The following is a 16,380-nucleotide window of genomic DNA, read 5'->3' on the forward strand; positions in this document are numbered from 1 at the left end:
GAACCTTTTTCTTGTATGAAAAACCCAGTGTGACTGGACCTCTTAGCAAAAGTCTAGTAATCATAAATTTGGGGTTGTCTTATTAATCAAAATCCTCTCTAGAAAGATGGAATATGTGCTCATATCTCCAGGATTTTGCTTTATAGAAAAAAAGGCACCGCTTCTCATTAAGAGAAAATACATTATTGATACTTGACATTATATAATACCTAGTGGCCTTGTTCCCAAGGTTCACTCTCAAATTCTTGAAAGTGAATCTAGTAAATAAATCTAGGTAACTCACTTAAATTTTTAAGTAACTTTTGCCTTTCTCTCCATGCCCCCTTTCTTGACCTCACTTTCAAAAGATAATCTTGTAGTGTGGAAGATCCAGGTGGCAGTTTAGCACCAGGAGGCTGCTGCAGGGAACCCCCAGGCCCTGGTAGCCCTTCTCTGGGGTGAGCCCATCTTCACCTTTGCTGGCCATGTGGATGAGGGTGGAAACTCAACTGGTCCCTTGTGTTCCAGAACTAACCTGCTTCTCTGGCTGCTTCTGCTTTAAGAGCTCAAAGGTAGTAGTGGAGTGCTGGAGCCAAGTGGTACTGGCCCCCAAGAACCAGTGTGTACATCTCTTCCCAATCCCCCAACCTGTGACATCATATTGGTTGCTTGGAATTGGTCAGGGTGAAAGTACTTATGCTCTAGAAATTGTTAAATGCTACAAGTTAGGGCTTTGCTTTGCCTTTTCCTGAGAGCTGATTGTTAAACATTTACTGGCACACCACTGCTTAGGCAAGACACGTTTGCTGAGATTCGGGTTAGCTAATGAGGAAATGAAAAATCATAGCAATGCTGAAAGTTGTACAACTTTAACTGTGATAAAGGGGCTATCTGAAATAGCCTCTTAACAGGTCTCTCTGTCTCCAATATTGCTCTCCTACCCTACCACAAATGTATCCTATACACAAGGCTGTAGAATGATCCTAATAAAATGCAACTGAGGCCAGGCACGGTGACTCATGCCTGTAATCCCAGCACTTTGGGAGGCTGAGGCAGGTGGATCACCTAAGGTCAGGAGTTCAAGACCAGCCTGGCCAACATGGCAAAACCCCGTCTCTACTAAAAAATACAAAACTGGGTGTGATGGCATGTGCCAGTAGTCCCAGCTACTCAGGAGGCAGAGGACAAGAGAATCGCCTGAACCCGGGAGGCAGAGGTTGCAGTGAGCTGAGATCGCGCCACTGCACTCCAGCCTGAGTGACAGAGCAAGTCCATCTCAAAAAAGAAAAAAAAAAGATGCAACTGATACCTAGTTTCTCCCATACTTAAAATAAAATTTGGCAGCTATATCTTAGAACAGTCTAAGCACAGAGACATGAGTTGTCTAGGAGAAGAATTTTTTCACTGTGCCCAGAGATGATAAGACTGTTGGTGATTATTGACACTAACAATATCTCACAAGACAAATGTGTAAAAAAAAGTGAATTTAATAATAAATAATGGGAAATATCCCTTTTCTGTGACTAAATTGGTCACATTCCTTATTCAAGGAATATCTGTTTCCTGTATTATTCCAAGAATATCTGTTTCCTCTATTATTCATTATTATAGAAAGAGTGGCATGATGAATGTGGTAGCTAGCCTCCAAGATGGACCCAGTGATCTTGCTTCCTGTTATTCATAACCTGTGTATTTTCTTCTCCCATTGAGCAGGCTGTGTTACCAGTAGGATTTTGCAGAAATTATAGTGTGTGACTTCTGAGGTTACAGATCATAAAAGACATAGTGCTTCTGTTTTGTTCTCTCTTGGATCACTTACTCTGGGGTAAACCAGCCACAATGTTGTGAGGACACACACAGCTGTAGGGTTAACATAGGAAGAGCTGAGGCCTTCCGCCAACAATCTGTACCAATTTGCCACCCATGTAAGAAAGCCATTTTGGAAGTGAATTTCCCTAACCCCAACCAAACCTTTAGATAACTGCAACCCTGGCCAATGTCTTGAATGCAACCAGAGTGAGAGACTGAAAACCAGCATCACTCAGCTAAACCCTCCCACCTTCTTGACCCACACAAATTGGATGAAACAATTCTTGTTGTTGTTTTAAGCTGCTAAATTTGGGAGAGGTTGTTATGCAGCAGTAGATAACTAATGCAAAGAGCATAGAGCAGTTGCAGGGGATCAATCTTGAGGAGTATTTATGCTATAAGTACTGTGAGCTTTCCTTGCTCCATATCAGAAAAGCTCTTTCTCATGATCTCAGATTCCCTTGGAAGGTGCTGACTATTGCTATAATGTGGTGAAACAACTTAATCTGAAGGTAGGGAGAAGGGAAGATCTGAGCTTAGATTGGGAGCAGAGTTCTTCCTAATTTTGGTTAGGTATGAATGGCTGCTGTTGTTACCAAAGCAATAAACTGAACACTGGTCATACCTGAGGTTTAGAATGGAAGATAAACACATTTGCAATCAAATCAATCTGATACACATAGTGGTTATGTTGTCATATGGTTAGTAGGAACGAATAAACCAATCCTATAAAAAATACATCATCTGTTAGTTTTTATCCAACTAGCCAGTTGTATCTAGGGCCAACCCTTTAAGAAGATACAACTGATAGTTTCTCAGCTGGGAGAGGAAATAGCTGATTCCAAGACTTTAGGCAGTTGAATTGAAGTGATGCCTCCCTCTAGTAGCAGCAGAACACTACAGCTTATTCCTCCTGCTATAGCACTGCAGGGTAACCAGAGTTAACAATAATTTTATTGTATATTTTCAAATAGTGAAGAGAGGATTTTGAATCTTCCCAACCCAAATAAATGATAAATGTTTGAGGTGATGGATATGCTAATTGCCCTGATTTGATCATTACACATTGTACACATGTTCAAAATATCCCACTCTATCCCATAAATATGTACAATTATTATATGGCAATTAAAATAATAATCAATAGCAAGATAAAAGCCCATATCAGTGGTTGTGAGATAAGGGTTGAGAGAAGGAAGCTGAATTATACTGACATTTCAGTATAGTGGATTTAATCTGATTGTTTTCCCAACATTTGGCTGAATCTGATGGCTTTAGACTTTTCAAAGGAAGCAGCCTAAGGACAGTTGAGCTCCTTGGTTGGGAATAAAAGAGGTTCATGGAAGAAAATGTGACTGAAGTGAAGGAATGGATGGCTCTTGCCCTTCTGCTGTTTTCAGGCTGCTTCTGTCCCCTCTCAGCCTGTACAAGTTGTCAGGCATTAAGGTTGAGAAAGCCATAAAATGCTAGTGAAATACAGAGAGACTGTTAAATTTTCCCCCACAATGCCAATGGACTTAAGCTAGCTTTGGCAGGGAACAGAGCAGGAATTAAGGAAATCCCAACACCTTGTGGCAAATGAGAATTATCTAGTTCAGCTCCAAATGAAATTCTGTGCCCTTAGGAGTGATAATGTGAAAGAATGATGAACAAAAAATCAATTTATTCACAGAACAAAAGCATATCAGTGTTAAAGAAATAAAGGAATTAAATGGTTTTTTTTTTTTTTTTTTTTTGAGACGGAGTCTCGTTCTGTTGCCCAGGCTGGAGTGCAGTGGCACAATCTCAGCTCACTGCAAGCTCCGCCTCCTGGGTTCCAGCCATTCTCCTGCCTCAGCCTCCCGGGTAGCTGGGACTACAGGCACCCGCCACCCACGCCCGGCTAATTACTGTTTGTTTGTTTTGTTTTGTTTTGTTTTAGTAGAGAAGGGGTTTCACCATGTTAGCCAGGATGGTCTTGATCTCTTGACCTCGTGATCCGCCCACCTTGGCCTCCCAAAATGCTGGGATTACAGGCCTGAGCCACTGCACCCGGCCAGGAATTAAAATTTTAAAGATGTTTCAGAAAGAAAAAAATGGCAAAAAAAAAAATTGTCTTATCCTGATTTTTTACTTAAAATCCCTGCCGTTGTCAGTCACCTATCAAGAGACTGGCAGCCTGTCTTTCTATGTTTATGTATTTGTTTTATTTCCATGGATGCCTCTGAAATCTTTGTTAGAGGCAAAGGCACTCAGACTGCCAAGAGAAATTAGCAATGTTTCCACTGTGGCATAGACACAGATCACACCAAGGGCAAACAGAAGCATTCCCCTGCATACAGCCCCAACTCCTGCAGGATCTGTGCTTTTGGCTGGTATGGTGACATGAGGGCAGGGTCGGCTTCATGAGCATGAGGCCTGTGCAGTCACAGAGAACCCAGCACTCAGAAGGGCCCTGCTCTTGTTTTAATATTCTGTGGTGGGTTTCTTGAAATTCTTAATTTTTGAACAAGTGATCCTGCATTTTCATTTTTCAGTGGGCTCCACAAATTATGTAGCCCATCCTGTGTCAGTGTGCTCTGGGGAAGGCAACACACCAGCTTTGGAGGTAGGCAGGCTTGGAATTCCATCTAAACCGCCTCTTACTACACAATGGGAGAATTATCCTCTGAACTTCAGATTTTCATCTACAATGAGGACAATGCCGTCTACCTCTTGGTGTTATTGTGAGGATTAGACACTGTTGTGAAGGAATGCAGGTAAAGTGTCTAGAACAGTACACCTGGCTTCACTGCAATTATTCATAAAAGCCAAGTCTGTATATTGGATGCCAGTTGATGTTAGTGCTGGTCATAAAAATAAGAAAAATATGTTTTCTTTAGAAAAGCAGCTCTCTCTTTTACATCTTACAGGAAGCTGTGGACTTACATTGCCACGGCTATCACTTTTGCCAGGATTCTCATGGCTTCTTATTGCAGTTGCAGCCAAAGTAGAGACCAAAAAAATTAACAATCCTCTTAAATATTAGCTGCTTCTTGTAAGGTAGTTGTTTTTCATGATTCCATACCAGAAACAAGGAAGTCAATGAATTTTCCCAATTCTTCTAAGAAGATATTAATGTGACTAAAATACACAATTTAAAATACATGATGCCCTTTCTGATAGCCTGGAGCAAAGGATGTTTCCACTGTTCCCACTGTCAAAGCAGCGGGTCTGTTCCAGCCCCCAAATGGCTGCAGTCAGGGAAACTTACTTCCTTGTTTATTACTTCCAAAGGTAGAGTGATATTGGAGCACCAATTTACCAAACCCAAAGTGTAAGTACCACCTTGATGAGCTGAAATAGTCCCTATTGTGGGGTGAGGATAGGGAGCTAAGACAGGCCCTGACATTACACAGGGTTGAGATGATGTACCTCAAAACCAATGCCCATGACACTGTGTCTAAATACAGCCTATTCTTGTTATTCATTGTAGTTATTTTCTGTAAAGTAGCCATGCATACTGAATAAGCAAGCACTGAACCATTGTTCTTAGAGGAGATTCAGGGTTAAGTCACAATCTTTGGTCACAACATTTTCACCAGTTGGCCAGTACATAATCTTGTTTTATGATTGTTTCTGTTTAAAGATGCTTTATTTAATGTATATTCTTGAGTCATTATTATTGAACTCATAACCAATAGCACTATAACTCATGCCTAAAAGAAGCTTATGTAATACACACATTTTCCCTATAAGGCACATCACAGTCTTCTCCTGCTTAGGAACACTAAGATGGCACTTCCAAACTGTGCTTGGGGACCATTTTAAACAAAATCACCAACAAAAAGTACAAAAACGTGAAAAATGTGGCACTTGTTTTTGGTATGAGAGCTGAAGTGAAGACAGAGTATTGCTATCTTAGGCCTCAACTGGGAACATGCACATCAGGCCATTCAAGTTTTCTGTGGCTCTGCACATGTCCAAGAGTGGCCATGAAAGTACAGTGAGTATTGATTTGGGAGCTATGAATACATTTTAGTGAGTAGGCAAATTTGCAAATGTGGAATGCACAAATAGTGAAGATCAATTGTACATGGAAGTGTACATGGTGGAGGAAGTGATTCCACTACCTTAGTAGACTTAAAGAGAAAACACATCCAGATTGTTGGTTGAGAGATGCACATACATGTGACATCGCGCAGCATCTCTCACATCATTTTCAAGTAGGATGCAGCAGAGATCACATGAAGTCAGAAGAACTGAGATTTCTGTGGTTTCAGGTCTTTGTCTTACTAGCTGGGCAACTTTGAGTAGGTGTCTGAAAACTTCATTTCTCAGTTTCCACAACTGTCAGTTGAGAACAATAATCTTCTTTCAAAGTGTGATTGTGAGGGTGCAGTGGGTTTTTCTTTAAGTTCTGGCTTACTGTGGCCTAATTTAGGGGCTAGGATTGAAGATGGTGAATCAGGTGTCATATTGTGTTTTAGAATATTCCTTTGTATATGGTTTGTCTCCCCAGAAAGAAAAGCAGGTGCCAAGTCCATACTAATATTTGGATTAGGGTAATGAGTATGTTTTCATTCAAAATGCATTATGAATCCAAGGGAATAGAATATAACAATAAGCATTTTCTGGTTAAACTGGCCATGCTAATTAAGATAAAGTAATTGAATCAATAGTTTTAAGGCCTACACCAACTTCTAGGATTTTAAGAGGAAAATAGGAATGAGAATTAACAACTTCTGATATGATAGCCTCAAAGGAAGAGCCCAACAAAAAGCTGGCTCCACTGTGTTGGACAGCAGTTGGGGTGGTGGAGGAGACACATTAAAAAGAACCAACCCTCATCCCAGCCTGGAACTACTGCACTGTTCTTCCATCATGTTGAAGACACACCCTAACCTTTCAATTCTAGGACAGGAAATATGAAATGTACACATGTGAGTCATGGGCCAGGAAGAACCTTTATATTTCATCAGTTACCCTCCATGTCCACCCTATGGAGATGTATGCCAGAGCTGTAAGTGTTCTGCTCCCAGATCAGGGATCGGGGAGAGGACACTGGGCACTTATGCCATTCTATCTTTTTAGATAAAAATTTGTCCAAAACTCAATAGTCAGACTTACTTTCCTCATCTTGAAATTCCTAAGGCTAAAGACTATGTAATTTAGTTCATTTAGATAGACTAGAAAAAAATTTTATGTCAACACAAAAAATAATTCTTCATGAAAAAATAAAATAACATGTAAACTTGCTTTAAAAATTGTAGAATGCTCCATGGACAGAAAATATTAGGAATTGACTGGTGTCTATAAATAACATACATATATACACAATGGAATACTATTCAGCCATAAAAAGGATGAAGTGTCTTTTGCAGCAATGTTGATGGAACTGGAGGTCATTATCTTAAGTGAAAAAAGTCAGACACAGAAAGTCAAATCCCACATGTTCTCACTTACAAGTGGGAGCTAAATAATGTGTATACATGGACATAGAATGTGGAATAGTAGACAATAAAGACTTAGAAGGAAAGACTTAGAGTGGAAAGGGGTTGAGTGGTGAGAAATTACTTAACGGGTACAATATACATCATTTGGGTGGTGGATACCCTAAAAGCCCTGACTTTACCACTGCAACATCTATCTGTGTAACGAAATTACACTTGTACCTCATAACTTCATGCGAATAAAAAAATAAACACTCTTATACATGTTACTCTGTTCATACAATTTCTTTCAAATGCAAGATGTCTAAAAAACAGCTATGTCTTCAAGTTTGGTATTCCACATCATCATTTGCCAAGATGAGGCCTTTTCTACCCTGTTCATTGTCATTATTTTATTTTATCTCTATATAAAACTAAGTTAATGAGCAACTGTTGCTAAATGTTATCACCTAACACTATTGATTCACTTTGCTGTTTAATCTATATCACTTACTTTTTTCTTTAAAAAAATTATTATTTTATGGCCAAATATTTATTTAGCCCTACGTCTACATGCAATTCTTATATTTAGAACTTCTTAATCAGAAACTAAATGTGGATTTGGTTTGAATGCTTGCTTTAATGACTAGTTTATTATGAGTACAGGAGCAAATAAGTGATATCTGTTTCCTCATATGTTTGTGATGATTTGTTTTACATCAACATAAAGTATGCAACTCTATATGAGAGCATTGGGAAGTATCTGTGATGATATGAATTTTGGTAAGCTGAATGTTATCTAGAGCCTTAGGTTTTCTCGTGTTTTTACATTTCTCAGTAGTAAAGTCACACTGTGTTTTGTCATATTTAGCTTAAGGGACACCAGAGTGGACACCAGAGCCCAGGCTAAAGCCACCTCTTCCTAATGCGCTGTCACCCACCCTGTCCCTTTTCCTGGGCATCTGTCTTATATTTTATTCACCGTGGGCCTCGTTCTTGTTTAAAACCCAACGAATCTTTAAAACTATTCAGCAGTAGTACTTGAGGGGGTCACTCCACCCAGATATATTTTACAGTTTAAAATGCCACTCCTATAGGGATGGTTGAAGCCAAAGTTTTCTTAAAGCTATATAAAAACATAAAAAATAAATGCCACTTCTAAAGATTGGAAACTTTAACCTCCCCACGATGAATCTTCAGTGGTAGAATTTCAGGTGACAAACATGTTAGAGGTGAGACTTTCTGAAACCTGAGTTCCCTCTGAAAGCCCCCAGATCACACCATATGAACCTACCCAATTTTAGCATTTTTAAGAGCCTCATGCAAGCATATGAAAACTCACTTAAGATTTCTTTATGATATGTAAAAGGCATTTTGAAGATCATTTTTTGATGTAGCAAACTGTTCTTGTTTTAGAGTTTTGCTGGGTGGCATGTATAAGCACCAATTATTTTAAAGTGAAGGACTACATAACAAAAGTTCTTTCCAGTTTCCCAATTTGATTTACACACCTGGCTATAGCTTTATTTCTGTGGAACTATCATGACATCTAGTGGCTAACCTAAGTAAGGCCAAGGAATGGTTTCAAATGCTATTTTCCTTAGCTAAATTCACTTAAATATGAGAACTTGCTATTCAAATACTGTAATAAATATCCTTGTACCTATATTTTTATATACTTAATTATATGAGATAAAGATGGAGAAGTAGAGTTTCTGAGTGAAAGGATATGTGTACTTCGAATGCTGATATTGCCAAAGCTGATAGTGCCAAGAAGGTTGCACCAGTTGGAACTTCTGTGAGATTTCTTCTCATCATCCCAATGATGAGTATTATCAAATATGTTATTTTTTGTTTTAGTTTTTATTTCTTAATGAATGAGACAGCTTATCTTTTTAAGGCTCCCACACTCCCCCACCTCTGCTCTCCCATTTTTCTCCCTCTTTCTTTCTTTCTTTCTTTCTTTCTTTCTTTCTTTCTTTCTTTCTTTCTTTCTTTCTTTCTTTCTATTTTCTTTGGCCATTTGTATTTATTTATCAGTGAAGTGCCAACATACATATTCATACCATTTTTTAAAGATTTACTGGTTCATAGGCATCTTTTTTGTTTGTAAAAGGGTTTTGCATATTGAAGAAATTTACTGTCCTTTGCATTGAAAATATTTTTCTTAGTTTGCTTTGTGATTATTTTTTGCTTTGTAAAGATTTTAATGTTTATGCAGTCAGGTATATCAGGATTTTACTTTTTTGTTGTTGTTGAGACAGAGCCTCACTCAGCTGCTCAGGCTGGAGTGCAGTGGCATGATAATAGCTTACTGCAGCCTCAATCTCCCAGGCTTAATCAATCCTCCAACCCCAGCCTCCCAAGTAGCTGGGACTACAGGTGTGTGCCACCACACCCAGCTATTTTTTTTTTAATTTTTAGTACAGATAAGATCTCACTATGATATCCAGGCTGGTCTCGAATTCCTGGGTGCAAGTAATCCTCCTGCCTCCAAATTGCTGGAATTACAGGTGTGAGCCACTGTGTCCAGTAGCATTTTCCTTTATAGTTTTAGTTTCATGTCATATTTAAAATGTCCATCTCCTCTGATATGGTTTGATTGTGTCCTCACACAAAACTCACCTTGAATTGTAATAATCTCCACGTGTCTAGGACAGAACCAGGTGAGATAACTGAATCGTGGGGTGGTTTCACCCATACTGTTCTCATGGTCGTGAATAAGTCTCATGAGATCTGATGGTTGCTGTCTTGCCTGCTGCCATATAAGACGTGACTTTGCTCTTCCTTCACCTTCTGCCATGATTGTGAGGCCTCACCAGCCATGTGAACTGTGAGTCCAGTAAACCTCTTTCCTTTATAAATTACCCAGTCTTGAGTATGTCTTTATTAGCAGCATCAGAAGGGACTAATACATCCTCTCCCAGAGGACAAAAATTAAAAATAATGTATGTTTATTTATGTAACATAATCATGTATGTTATTTAGTTTTAGTTTTTACGTTTAAGTCTTTCATCTATCTATTAATAGCATTTTAGTGAAATAGGGTAGGCAGGGATTTGACTTTATTCTTACCCTAGCAATGTAAAGGAGATTGGTAAATTTAAGTATAGCTATTAAAAACATTGAGTGTAGGTGTCTGTACTGATGAGAAAAGATGTCAAAAATATGCAAAGGATAAGAAGACATTAGGAAAATGGCCAATAGGAGACAGAACTAACATGCAGCTACCACTTGAATGGAAAAAGCAGGTGTGGAGACTCATATTGTGAACTTTTGCTCCAAGACCCACTGTAGGAACATACCAGGAAAACAAAGAATTCACAGACCCTTTGAAAGAAGCGACTTTGGCTGGGCACGGTGGCTCACACCTGTAATCCCAGCACTTTGGAGGCTGAGGTGGGCAGATCACAAGGTCAGGAGTTTGAGACCAGCCTGGCCTACATGGTGAAACCCTGTCTCCACTAAAGATACAAAAAATTCACCAGGTGTGGTGGCACACACCTGTAATCCCAGCTACTAGGGAGGCTGAGGCAGGAGAATCACTTGAACCCAGGAGGCAGAGGTAGCAGTGAGCTGAGATCACATCATTGCACTCCAGCCTGGGCGACAGGGTGAGACTCTGTCAAAAAAAAAAAAAAAAAAAAGGGAGGAAGAAAAGGAAGGAAGGAAGGGAGGGAGGGAGGGAGGGGCTTGCCGCTGCAAACTCTGTAAGATAACTGAAAATGGTAAGTTCCCAAAATGTGAGAGGGGAAAACTCTGCCTCTGAATATACATCCCCACTGGGGAACCTGAATATCCAGATCATGGGAGGATTTAACCTTACCTAGAGCTGAAACAGGTTTACGGAGCTGAGTGAAATATAAAAGTAGAAGCAGCAGCGAGAAGAGCCCTGTAGGTACTCCTGATCCCCAGCTTTATCTCACAGGGGTCCTTGGGGAAGGCAGCTAGCAGAACTGGGGATGGGTCACAGGATGAAGGAAGCTTCTAGCTGAACTTTGTAATAATTTCGAATGAGCACAAATTTTCCTAAGCAGAATCCAGGGGTACGGATGGGAAATTCAGATACAAACACAGGAGGCACAACCAAAGGAATAGGCAGGCAGGGAGGGCAAGGCCTGAGAGCCCTGCTTGCTTTCTCAGCAGGAAGGGTTGCAGCCTTGGGGCAAGATCTCAGCCCTGCTCACTAACTGCCTGGATATAAATTCAGTGCTGTTGGCCAGGCACAATGGGAGTAAGACTGGCCTTGCTGGCTGTGTGGAGGTTGGGTGAAGTCTGTCACTACCGACTTTTTCCCACTTCCTTGGCTACCTGTATAGCACAGCAGAGGCAGCCATAATCTCTCTGAGAACATAACTCCATTGGCCTGAAAACCACCCTTCTATCCCCTACAGCGGCTGCAGCAAGCCTCGCCCAAGAAGATCCTAGGCTCAGACCTGGCTAACTCTGCCCCAACCTGATGGTATTTCTTTACTGACCCTGCTAGCTGAAGACAAAAGACATAAACTGTTGGGAGCTCTATTGCCTTGCTAATGGCCTGAGAAACCCGAGTACTTATCCTAGGCAATGTAGGGGAAGCTTGTATCCACCTCCTACTACTGCAGCTGGTGCTCTCTTTAAAGAGCCACCTCATGGCTGGAGGCCAACCAACTCAAGCCATTACAACAACTCATAACAGAACAACCCCACTGCAAAGAAGGAGAAAACAACAGCTAATTCCACCATGTGCAACACCCTGGCTAACCAGAAGTCCTGAGTCTGTCCCCATGACAACTTCACTGCTAGCATAACCAGCATTTGAGAAAGCCAGCACACTACACATATCTACAACCAAGGACTCTCACAGAGTCTACTTTACTCCCCTGCCACCTCCACTGGAGCAGGTATGCATGGCTGGGAGACCTGAAGACAGATCACATCACAGGACTCTTTGCTGACAACCCTAGCACCAACCTGGAGCCTGGTAGCCCTACTGGGAGGTTAGACCCAGAAGAGCAATAACAATCACTGCAGTCCAGCTCTTTGGAAGCCCCATTCCTAGGGGATTGGGAAGAGCTTCACATCAAGGGATCACCCTCTAGGACAAAAGAATCTGAACAGAAGCCCTTGAGCTCTAGATCTTTCTACTGAAACTGTCTACCCAAATAAGAAGGAACCAGAAAAGTAATTCTGGTAATATGACAAAACAAGGTTCTATAACACCCCCAAAAGATCACACTAGCTCTCCAGCAATGGATTCAAGGCAAGAAGAAATCTCCGAATTACAGGATAAGGAATCCAGAAGGTTTATTATTAAGCTACTCAAGGAGGTACCAGAGAAAGGTGAAAACCAACTTAAACAAATTTAAAAAATAATACAGAATATGGATGTGAAAGTCTCCAGAGAAATAGATATCATAAAGAAAAGACAATCACAACTTTTAGAAATGAAAGACACACTTAGAGAAATTCAAAATACCCTGGAAAGTTTCAACAATAGGATCAAACAAGTAGAAGAAAGGACTTCAGCACTTAAAGACAAGGCATTTGAGTTAACCCAATCTGACAAAGATAAAGGAAAATAATTTAAAAAATGAACAAAGCCTCCAATAAATTTGGGATTTAAATGACCTAACCTAAGGATAATTGGCGTTCCTGAGGAAGAAGAGAAATCTAAAGTTTGGAAAACTTATTTAAGAGAATAATTGAGAATAATAGAGATCTAGACACCCACATGCAAGAAGCACAAAGAACTCCTGGGAAATTCATCACAAAAAGATCATCACTTAGGCACAGAGTCATCAGGTTATCTAAAGTCAGGACAAAGGAAAGAATCTTAAGAGCTATAAGGCAAAAATATCAGGTAACCTATAAAGGAAAACCTATCAGATTAACAGCAGATTTCTCAGCAGAAACCCTACAAGTTAGAAGGAATTGGGGTCCTATCTTTAGCCTCCTTAAACAAAATAATTATCAGCCAAGAATTTTGTATTGAGTAAAAGTAAGCTTCATAAATGAAGGAGAGATAAGTCTTTTTCAGACAAATCCTGGGGGAATTCACCACTACCAAGCCAGCAGTAAAGGAAATGCTAAAAGGAGTTCTAAATATTGAAACAAAACCTCAAAATACACCCAAAATGAACTGTCACAGGATCCTTAGGGTGTCACTTCACCAGCCAGAAACCTCTGTGGCTGGTGGTGCTTCTGCTTGAGTTTTGCTCATGCCTTTTTGGCTCAGCAGGCTGCAATCAGCTCACGCTACTGGCTCGGATCCCAAGCCTCCCAAGGGCGAGCCAGGCATGGAGCAGGGAGGAGTGTGTGAGTGAATGAGCGCAGGTTCCAGCCACTGCCCACAACCAGGTACACTGGCTGCTGTGGCGGGGTGAACAGCTTCAGGTGCTGGCACAGACACTGGTTCCATGCGAGGCTGTGGCTGGACCAGATGTACTGCAAGTGGCATCTGCTCTGGGCTCCAGTGTCTAGACGAGGGGAATGCAGTGGGACCTGAAAGCTCGGAGACGCCAAAAACCACAGAGCTCCAAAGAGGGTGTTACAGCATTTCACAACCCTGACTTGAGAAGCCCTGAGGTCTGGGCTCCCAGAAGGGCTGCATTTCTTCTCTCCTTCTTGTCATGCACAGCACAGTGAGCAGGGAGATGTTTTGCAGGGGCATGCTTCAGCCTATTTGTGTTACAGCTCTTTCAGTCCTACCATCTCCCTCTAGCCCATGACTCCTGGACTGGCCCAGCCCTGCCGCTGCTTCCCATTGTGTGGGGCGCCACCTGGCATTGGCAGAGAGTAGGAGGGCTATAGTGTTATAGCAGCTCTGGCTCAGGGAATGCAGAAGGGTTGCCACTTTTCATTCCCATAATTCAGGAGCATGTCACTGCCTGCAGCTCATTGAGCCAGGCAGGAACGTGTTACCACTCCTTTCACTTCCACTGTTTGGCAGGTCCTGAGTTCTTGTCTCATGTCCAGGAAGAATTAGGTTACATGGACTACTGGAAGGTGAGCAAGGCAGAGAGGAGCTTTAATGAGCAACAAAACAGCTCTCAGGAGACCCAAAGTTGGTAGCTCCTATTCACAGGCAGATTGTCTCAAGCAGTGTTTGAGTCTGGTTGAGTCTGGGGTTTTTATCTGCTCAGAATGGAGGAAGTGCATGCTGATTGGTCCATGTGCAGCCATGGGCAGGCCATCTTATTGGCTGAAGGGTATCAGTGAAGTTCTCACTCTGGGTCATGAACTCCACCCAGAACTGGCAGCCTAACCCCCAGGCTTCAGACTGTCCCTAACTTAAGGATGGAGTTTCACCAGCGACCTGCCCCTTCTCACCTAGGAAACTGTCTACCTCTTGCCACCATTAACATACTATCCAGAGTACTCAGGCTGTCTATGCCCAGGGGTGCCTGCACCAAGCTGCCCTCAGCCCCCTGACCTTCCTTCTGTGCTCGTTAGCACCCAAAGTTTGGACAGGGCCAAGGTAGCAGGGGGCTGGCATGCCAGCACCACCCTGAGTGCACACATACCTGGCGGGGTTGCAACAGTACCTGGGTTTGTCTGCAACTTTGCTCCACACCAGGATTGGCACCGGCTGTGGGGAGAGGCTAGAGAGTGAGATCAGGCACTTCTGAGCCTGTAGAGGCAGGGGCTTCCCAGGCCCCTGAGAATGCAGTGATGCCTAGGTCTGGAGCCGTGGCTGGATGGATACAGCTGCACCCAGGAGCATGGGCTCTAATCTTGTCAACTCAGTAGGGTGCAGGGCTCCCGCTGGGATCACCTGTTCCTGGTTCCCACCAGCTCTGCAGAGTGTGCAGCCCTGGCCATACCTCCCCCACTGCAGCTGGTGTCCTCCCAGTGGCCACTCCAGATAGGCTGCCACCACCATCAGAACTCCCTTAAAGCATAAATCTCACAGGGCCTATAAAACAATAACCCAATGATAAAACAAACAAACAAACAAGGTGTTCAGGCAACAGCTAGCACGATGAATAGAACATTACCTCACATCTCAATACTAACATTTAAGGTAAATGGCCTAAATGCTCTACTTAAAAGATTCAGAATGGCAGAATGGATAAAAATTCACCAACCAAGCATCTGCTTTCTTCAAGAAACCTGCCTAACAAATAAGGACGCACATAAACTTAAGGTTAAAAAGGTGGAAAAAGATATTCCATGCAAATGGAAACCACAAATGAGCAGGAGAAGCTATTTTTATATCAGACAAAACAGACTTTAAAGCAACAACAGTTAAGAAAAGACAAAGAGGGACATTATATAAAGATAAAAGGATCAGTCCAACAGGAAAATATCACAATTTTAAATATATATGCTCCTAACACTGGAGCTCCCAAATTTATAAAACAATTACTACTAGACTTAAGAAATAAGACAGATAGCAACATAATAATGGTGGGGGACTTCACTACTCCACTGACAACACTAGACAGTTAATCAAGACAGAAAGTCAACAAAGAAACAATGAACTTAAACTACAAATGGACTTAACAGATATTTACAGAACATTCTACCCAACAACTGCAGAATATACATTCTTTTCATCAGCACATGGAACATTCTCCAAGATTGTCCATGTGATAGGCAACAAAACAAGTCTCATTAAATTTAAGAAAATCAAAATTATGTCAACTACTCTCTGAGAACACAGTGGAATAAAATAACTCCAAAAGGGACCCTCAAAACTATGTAAATCCATGGAAATCAAATAATACGCTCCTGAATAATCTTTGGGTCAACAATGAAATCAAAAGGGAAATTTAAAAATTCTTTGAACTGAACGATAATAGTGACACAACCTATCAATACCTCTGGGATACAGCAAAAGTGGTGCTAAGAGGAAAGTTCATAGCATTAAATGCCTACATCAAAAAGTCTGAAAGAGCACAAATATACAATCTAAGCTCACACCTCAAGGAACTAGAGAAACGAGAACAAACCAAACCCAAACCCAGCAGAAGAAAGGAAATAACAAGATCAGAGCAGAAGTAAATGAAATTGAAACAAACAAACAAAAAAAAAAAATGCAAAAGATAAATGAAACAAAAAGCTAACTCTTTGAAAAGATAAACAAAATAAAGCCGGGTACGGTGGCTCATGCCTATAATCCCAGCACTTTGGGAGGCTGAGGTGGGCGGATCACAAGGTCAGGAAATCGAGACCATCCTGGCTAACACGGTGAAACCCCATCTCTACTAAAAATACA

This window comes from Trachypithecus francoisi, unplaced genomic scaffold (assembly GCF_009764315.1).
Source record: "Trachypithecus francoisi isolate TF-2019V2 unplaced genomic scaffold, Tfra_2.0 Lachesis_group4, whole genome shotgun sequence".
In the NCBI taxonomy this organism is placed as follows: domain Eukaryota; kingdom Metazoa; phylum Chordata; class Mammalia; order Primates; family Cercopithecidae; genus Trachypithecus; species Trachypithecus francoisi.